Below are 9,371 nucleotides of genomic sequence, written 5' to 3' on the forward strand. Positions count from 1 at the left end.
AATTAATTGGCCTCTCAGAGTTGGTAAGACAACTCCCACCTGTTTATGCTCTCTGTATGTGTGTATATATATCTCCTCAATATATGTTCCATTCTATATGCATCCGAAGAAGTGGGCTGTAGTCCACGAAAGCTTATGCTCTAATAAATTTGTTAGTCTCTAAGGTGCCACAAGTACTCCTGTTCTTCTTTCTGATGAAGTTCTGTCTTTCAGAACTGGATAAGGGACTTGGGGGAAAAAAATAACCCTTATGTTGAAGTGGGTCTTATTGCACTCATAATTGTAGACTTCAAAAGGCTAGAAATTCCCTTTGGCTACCACCCAGAATTGAATCCCTGTGTGTGAGTCCGAGGATGTCTAAATATGCACCATGCCCAAGACTTTCAAAGGTGACTCATGAATTTGGTTGTCTCAATGCTTGGGTGCCCTACTTGATATTTTAAAGGGGCCTGATTCTTAGATTTGCTGAGCACCCAAATTCTGAAAATCTGGCCCCTTTAAAATGCCATAAGTTAGGCATCCAGAAATCAAGACATGCAAATCAATAATCACTTCTGAAAGATGGCCAAACTCCATGATTAATGCTCCTCTGCCTGTACAGATGGGAAAATTTGAAGTTAAATCTTGTAGTCTTTCCAATGTACGATGTTCCTTTCTCTGTGTTTCTTCCCTAGAAAGGACAATATAGCTCATCCTTTAGAAGAAATTGTGTGTGATGGTTGGAACTAAGTCCCCTTTTTAGTATTTCTTAATTACTTTTGTTTTAAACATGAAAGCATGTCTGCAAATCTAAAACCCCCTGGCCCGGCATAAGCAAGTTCATTATTTGCCCAATTCAGAAATGAACCAAATGTAAATCCTGTAACCATCAAGACAGGATAAGGGCATGTCTGTACTATACCAGCAAAATGCTCTTAGTGTGGATGCAGCTTATTTCCCCCCCCCCCCCCATGCTTAGTGAAACAAGCTATTCTGGTAAAGATGCAATTTTTCAGGGTATAACTGGATCTGTACTAGGGGCTTCTATTGGCACAGCTATGTCGGTCGAGATCACACCTCTTCATACCCCGGACCGACTTAGCTAGGCTGTCAGACGTCTATAGTGTGGACATGATCAAAGTCATTTACCCAAGGTTACGCCGCAAGTCAGTATCAGAACTAGGATTGGAACATACTCCTGGTCTCCTGACTTCTAGTCTGATTTCTAGACCCCAGTGCCTCCAGTGTAGCTCATATTATTTTGCTCCATGTTTCCCAATCTATTAAAAGGTGGTAGAGATATTTATAGTTTCATACTAACACATTCTAGAAATTACCAGATGGGTGAATATCTTGGCTTCTTTAAGGCCCTTGATTTTGGGGATAATTCTTCTTTCAGAAATGGTGTTTGGGGGATACTCGCCTACAAAGGGAAACTGCAAAGTTGAGATTGTTTGTTTTCCTTTTGGCTGCTCTGTTCCCTTTCCGGATGAGATGGTCTGAAAGTATGTCTCTGTTTAAAAAATGGAACATGTTTTTTTTAAAAATCAAGAAAACACACTATCCCCTGATTTATGTGCACTGAGACAGCAGTGGGCTTCAGAAGCTGAAGCACTACATCCTTTGGAGCCTGTCTGAACCCCCATCTAACAAGAGGAATTGCCACTCTGAATCAGACCAATGATCTACCTAATCCAGTATCCTGCCTCTGACAATGCTCAGTACCAACAGCTTGAGAGAAAGGTGCAAGAATATTGTGAACTATGGAATAACGTGCCCAAAGGGGTAGTCCCTTTCTTACCCCATCATTCTGAGGTGAACCTATGTTCCAAAGACTGAGGGTCTATATTTCTTCCAAAACTCCTGTTTTTGTATTGAATCCCATGAAGTTTTTGGCCACTGTATCTCATGGGAATTAGTTCCACAGGCTAGTTCATTTCCCTCTTTATTCTTTTTAACTGCACCTCTATGGCTGATTGTGTCTGTATCCCTGGTTGCTCTGGTATCAACAGAAGTCCTGAGATTCTAGAGTCAATACTGAGGACCTGAAAAAAACCCCAACGTATGAGACTAGGTAGCTATACCCTGGGGACAGAATAGATCATGCATAGCAGCATTATGTTCACCTGTTGTGCATAATAATACTGTTACCACGAGAGTAGAAGTTAAGTAATTTGTAATGTCACCTGAAGGCTGGGGTAGAATTTCAGCCTATAGCAGAGTTTTGCTATTTTCTCTGTCTTTCTTCTTCTGCTGACTTATCTGCTTTGCTCTGATGCTGCTGATCTGCCCTTTCTCTTTTCCCCTCCAGCTGTACTGCCTTTCTATTTATCCCTTGTCCTTTGGAACTCAATCTACCTAATAGTGCTTAGATATCAGGTTTGTAGGTGCCTTTCAAATACTAGAGATTGTTCAGGGTTTCAGTCACACTTAGTAGTGAACAGGTCATCTTTTCCCTTGCACTTTGTTTTTAAAATGCTAAATCAAGGATTTATAAACCTGTTTTAATTAATACTTGTTGTGAGTGGTTGTAGGACAGAGTGGCCAAATGGTGCACTGGTTAATTCGGATGGACTTCAGAGATTGGGCCCTCCATGACTGAAGCAGAAGATTAAAATCCACACTGGAACATTTGGCTTTAGGGCTAATAAATATCTATTAAGGTGAATAAATAACACCAACCTGCCTCCTAAACTTGTAGAGTAAGATAATGCTGTACAGTGCTATATAGGTGCTAAATATTCTGATACTACAGAAAGGATGGTTCAGTGGTTAGGGTAGTCACCTGGGATGTGGGAGACCTGCTTTGCTACCATTTTCCTGTGTGATCTTGGGCAAGGTGTTTAGTCACCCTATGCCTCAGGTTCCTCATCTGTAGAATGGGGATACTAGCACTTTCCTATTGCAGAGACATTGTGGAGATACACACATTAAAAATATTGTGAGGTGCTCAGGTACTATGGTAATGGGATCTATATTAGTACCTTAGAGAGATACATATTGTATTATATTATTACTTATAATATTTGGTTTGCGATTATTTTCTTCAATATTGATAACAGGGAGAAAGCACTGCTCGTGTTTGCAATGCACTTACCCTTACCCTCTGGCTTTTAAGGCCTTCTCTCCTAAGTCAGCTCTACCCCCTCATTAATCACACAGGGGGAGGGTGATCACAAGGCTGATTGAGGCTGATCAAAGATGATCAAGGATGACCCAGGAACAAAGGCTCAAACAGTCCCCAAACACTCAATCCCAACTGACCCTGACACTTTAAATAACCTGAAAGAGAAAGAAAAACACAGACAGCCAAAAACCAAAGAGCCAAACAAATTCACTAACCCCAAGATTAGTACTCGCACCTTGTTCGTTCAGCAGGGTCATCTCCTTCTTCCCCTCTCAAATTCTCCTGTTTGCAGTCCCCTGTTCACTAGCTAAAGTCTGCACTGACTCAGCACTGCATTTAAACATGTGCCTAACTCTAAGCCTGTGGTTAAGTCTCATTGACTTCAAGTTAAGTATGTGCCTGACTTTAAGCAATGGCTAAGTGTTGTGCTGCATAGGGATAGATGTCTGAATCAGCCTAATGGCCTGATAAAGCTTACTGAAGTCAATGGAAGCATTGACAGGAAAAACACAGGAAATTAAATATATCTGACTTTGTCTTGGTAAGTGATTGTAATAGAATTCTATACTTCTTTTTCAGTAGATCACTGTTGATGTTGTAGACCAGGGTAGCAAAGAACAATTACTTTTCCAATTCTCATGGATTCTTTAGAGAAGTAATCATCTTGCAAGAGGTGACAGATGAAGAGAGAGTTGGACCTTGTATATACAATCAAGTAAAGCGGCAACTCAGGGATTTTCTGTTGCCTAGGACAGCTTTTGTCCTGTAAACTAAAAAGGAGTGAGATACATTAAGAGCCTTATAATGAAGATAAAAATGTAACTCTGTCTAGTATAAAGCCAACTACAATGCAACTACATTAAACCCCTATTATAAATCATCTTTGTTACAGCACATTTTACAGCAATCAGAAAGCTTCTCTTTCTTGGGTGGAAACATAAGGAGGGTGCAATGTTTCAATTGCAAATCACATTCTTTTCTTTTATGAATCAAACGGAGGAAAATATATAAAGTAAAATACAAAGAACATTGAAGACACTAGAAGAAAGTCTTAGATGGCAGAAAGTTCACTGAAGTACTAACTGGGAGTAAAATATATGAAACCTTTACATTTCAGCTTATTAAGTAGATGAATGCAATGTGACAGCTATCTCAACTGAAAAGAGTGAGAGAAAACATTAGAAAGGCTGAATATTGATATGTGAATATTTGAAAGGCTTGTCCTAGCAGTTTACAGCACAAACTTGAGGGATGAAGGGGCAACATTCAAAGGCTAAAAATGCCATCTCTCAGCAGAAAAAGAGCAAAGGAATAAGGAGAATTCAAAGGATGACAGTAGTTGGATGAAAGCCAGTCATATAAAGATATCAGCACAGAATACTAGAAGAGACTGGCGGACATCCCAAATCAATTAAAGGAGATTACTGCAGCAAAGGCAATATACTTATCTTCTGAAACCTAAATGTAGATAACACAGCTTAAGAGCAGCTAAATGGAAATGAAGGGAAATGTTAACTAAGGAAATGAAAAAAATAAGGACATTTGAATTGTAAAATCACGGATGGAGTTGATCAAAAAGGTAAGAGCAATGCAGCCTGATAAATTGTGTTTGACACTGTTATGAGAAATATACAGGTTCTCAAATTGCCATTTATAGATTTGTGTCTAAGAAAGTAACTCAGAGGGCATGGTACATATTGAAAACATCTGGATCTGCAACTCAAATAGACTGCCACTTGAGGATTACAGTATTCATGAAAACCTACATAATGGTGTAATTCCCCAAGAGAATAACCTACTTGAGCTGTGAAATATTCTTACCAAACCATGCATGTCTAACATCTGGATTTGCATTTTTTAATGACTAGTGCATACTGGAGACTAACCAAAAACCGCAGAAAAACCTGTGTGTCCATGAATCCATTCTGCTCATTACTAAGCCCAATGACACTTCCGTCACTATTTAAATAAATAAGGGTTTTGGAGTAAAATCAGCAAGTCGCTGCTTCACATTCTTGGAGTGGAAAATGAGCACATAGGGTATCTTAAAACTAGGCTGAAGTAGCCTATAAATGCAGTACTTGATACTCCAACATACATTAATCATGAATTCTACATATATGGGCTATAATGAGTGGCCAGTGGTCATGCTGGGACTATCCAGGTCAGCAGAAGGGCAGTAGAGCAAAGGGACTCCTGTTAAAATAATATACAGTTTATCTGATTGTGAATAATTAACTTAAATGTCTGGGATTCAATCCTTTAAGTCATGACTTCTTCCACTGAAAATATAAATTCAATCTCATCACAGTTTATTTCTTCCCTTTCCTATCTTTTAACCCGTTACTGATCCACGAGAGGAACTTCCCTCTTATCCCATGACTGATAATTCCTAATACACTAGACCCTAGTGCCTTACCTAGACAAGTCACCAGACCTACTTGTGCTACTTGCACAGTGCAAAAGGAGCTTAAAATGGCCACAGTTTGCTTCTGCTAAATTCCTCCTGTGTAAAGGGAATCGCCATTGGTATAAAGTAGGAGGAGACGGCTCTCCTGCATCCTACACCAGCTTTGGTGCTTGACTCTGCTGCCTCCTCCACTGAAGCTGCTTTGTCCAATGTAAGACGTGGGGAAGGGGCAGGTCTCGGTGTGTCGTGGGAGATGGAGGGGTAGGGTGGCTGAGCAAGGCTCTGCTATAAAATCATAGAATTATAGGGTCTGGAAGGGACCTCAAGAAGTAATCTGATCCATCCCCCTGTACTGAGGCAGATTAAATATACCTAGATCATCCCTGATCGGTGTTTGTCCAACCTGTACTTAGAAACCTCCAGTGACACAAAGCTTCCTCAGTAACCTGCTATGGTTGATTACTTGCTGGCACAAGATCTATGAGGGATCTTGGCCAGCAAAGGGTCAGAATTGGTACCAGATGGGAGCACCAAGCAGAGAACATCAGAGCTCTGTGAATGAGTCCAAGGTGCCTTGAATGCTGCCCAGAGGAACTCTGCTTGGAGATGTGAGGCAACAAGGGACAGGAAATAGGTCCCACAGTCACAGAGCATCTCCCCATCTTGGCCAGCACCAAGAGGTGGTTGATGAGGAGGTCTCCATACTTTGTGAAGTCACCAATGGGGTGTGCAAAAATGAACAACTGAGGGGAAAAGTGCCTCCAGAACCTCAACAAGAGGTTTTGGAGGAGCCAAAAAGGGCTGCAGCCTGGTGCACTATAGATAATGTGCATCAGGATTTCCCTGTTACTGCAGAATGGGCAAGTGTCAGGAAACTCTGTGAACACATCCATGCTCAAGGCTCTGTGGAGCAGCCACCAACTGATATCCTTGGCAGGCTGTGGGACCTGGTTGGGATATAGGGTGGCCCACTTGGGTTCGCCACCCTCAAGAAGTGGCAAGAGGTCCCACCACTTAGTATTGAGGCAGGACATGAGGGAGAGGAAGTGGATGAGGCGTGGTTCAGAGATGGACTGGCTAGACTTAGGTTGTGCATTGCAGAGCAGTTGATTTAGGTGGTGCATTGGAGGTAGTTAGGGGGCTCACGGTACAGGGACCTGATGGCAGGGACCCACTTGAGAGAAGAAAGAGAAGCGGGGCAAGGTTGCCCTCACTTCCTGGTGCACACAATGGTGAATGCATGGTGTGGGCAACCATATACAAAAGCCCATGAGGAAACGAATAACTCTGTCTTGAGAGCAGGGTTTGAATAGTGTGCAGTAAATAAGGCCCGGCACCACATATTGAAAAATGAGCATAAAACAAAATATGCAATAGGTGCCATGGGGTCCACCCAATCCCTCAGACCATAGTCCAGGAGGTCTCCAGCTCTGATGATGTCAGCCAGGACCAATCTTCGGGGCACCGAGGTGGCCGCCATCACCTGCACAATCAGGCACGGATTATGCAGCAGGGGTTCAGGGAGGCAATTTTCCCCCTCAGCGGCTGCAACAGGCCTATTTGCCAAGACAAGCTTCCAGGTCCTGAGGAAGTCTTGACAGGAGACTGACAGCTCATAGAGATCTCACAGGAGACCCCTTCATTTAGTGCACAGGATGGACCTGTTCTGGCAATGGAGCAGGGTAGGGTAGTGAAGGAAGTTGTTGTCCATAGGAGCCTTCTTCACTGGTTACAGAAGTTGGAAGGTGTACAGTGAATGAGGCAGGGACTTGCGGGAGGAGAAAGGGCAGTCTCTTGGTTAAAACAATCCAGTGCTGCCTTGGAAAACCGGATTCAAGCCTATGTGCCACAAACTTCCTATGTGATGTTGGGCAAGTCACTTAAACCAAACTTGTCACAGGTGGTCAGTAATTGTGTCCCCCTCAATTTCTGGGTACCTGACTTGAGAAACACTGGATTCTGATTTGCAGAAGTGCTGAGCACACACAGCTGCAATTGAAATAAATCAGAGCTGTGCTTTAAACATACTGTAGTAAGGTCCTCATGGGCTAACTGGGTTACCCTGTGTATAGGGGATGGGGCCATACTCCATCCCTCCCTACTAACTGTCAGTGAGAGGAATTCCCACATTTTGATGTGATGCAGGTGGATAAATCAGCAAATCCCCCAGCCGGCAGTCCTGTCAGTAAAGCGTTATTTTTGTTGTACTGAGTGGTTCCTTTACGAGACATATAACATACTAGATAATGCTAAGTACTCTGAAAAATCAGATCCTAGGTGTCTCAAATTGGGCAACCAAAATTAATGGAAATTGTTGACCTTAATCACTCTCTGCCTCAGTTCCCTATCTACAAAATAGACATAATAATACCCCTCACCTACCAGCGTGTTGTGAAGATAAATTGATGTTTGTGAAGTGGTTGGGTACTATACAAAAGCCCATGAGGAAATGAATAACTCTGTCTTGAGAACAGGGTTTGAATAGTGTGCAGTAAATAAGGCCAGGCACCACATATTGAAAAATGAGGATAAACCAAAATATGCAATAGCTGCTCATTAAGTGAGGATTATCCATCCTCTGCACTGAATGAGGCAGGAGTCCTGTGAAAATATAGTATGTGATCATGTAACTAAAAACTGTATCAAAATGCATATACACAAGGGGGCTGAACTAAAGTTGTGGCAGCAACCTTAATGCTAACATCTCCTATCTTTTGATGCTGGACTTTGTAACTTTAATGTGTTTTTGTGTGTGTATAATAAAAGATGAGATGAGAAGAAGAGACAAGAGAAATTTTTGTCAGAAGCATCTGCAGCAGATATGATGATTTTTAAAAAATGATAGAAAAGGTGTGTGCATTAACAATACAGCTTTAAGGTTCTGCTGGAGGGGATGATTTTGAGGCATACCAGGTTTGAAATGTTTAATTTCTTCATGGAGCCATAGGCTCAACTCTAGAAAGGGTTGGCTCAGTCCTTCATCATCAAGGTAGATACATTAAATTCCAAATAAAGAATCTGGTGACCTTTTCTTTGTGGTCATTAAAATGTCTGCAGTGATTTTTATAAGCAAACACAGGGCTTGATTTGTGTAAAATTACTCTTTCTCACTCTTGCTCAATATGCTGTTTGGCTCTTACCCTTCAGTCCAGAGGCCAATGCTGTTCAGCATTTAATTTAGAAAGTGCTTCAGTATGAAGGAGCTAGATAAATGAAAAATATTTTTACTGTACACTCTACTTAATGGGAACATACTCAATCAATATGGCTGCCTTGTTGGGTTGTCCCCCGCAAAACTGATTTAGCTAGATAGTGCAAGGTTATTAGCACACTATTAACATAAATTCTGCTTAAAGGGGAAGTATTTAACTAGTGCCAGTTTGTTAACTTATGTATAACAATGTGTTATGTGTATGGAACTGTGAAATCCACTCTGCAGTATGGGTCTAGTGGATAGGCAACAGGAGTGGGAGATAGGAGACCTGGCTCTATTCCCAAATATGCTACTGAACTGCTGTGTGACCTTGGGCATGTCACTTCATCTCTCTGTGTGTCTGTTTGCCTTCGGTTTTCCTTCACATCCTCTGTTTGTTTTATCTATTTGTAAGCACTTTCGGTGGTGGCTATATCTTACTGTGTGTTTGTACCAGGCAGCCTTTAGGTATTACAGTAATACAAGTAATAATTGCAGCACAAAGTAGCTTCTTCAACTCTGAGGCATCCGAAAGCTACAAATAAGATCATTTTAAAGCTAAAACCCTAGACAACATTCTCAAGTGCTCGATTTTAAAGCTGATCTCAAAAAAACCCCACACCTGGCTGATTTAAAGTATTTATTTTAAGTATTCTTGAAAA

Source organism: Trachemys scripta, chromosome 1 (assembly GCF_013100865.1).
Source record: "Trachemys scripta elegans isolate TJP31775 chromosome 1, CAS_Tse_1.0, whole genome shotgun sequence".
NCBI classification, from domain to species: Eukaryota; Metazoa; Chordata; order Testudines; family Emydidae; genus Trachemys; species Trachemys scripta.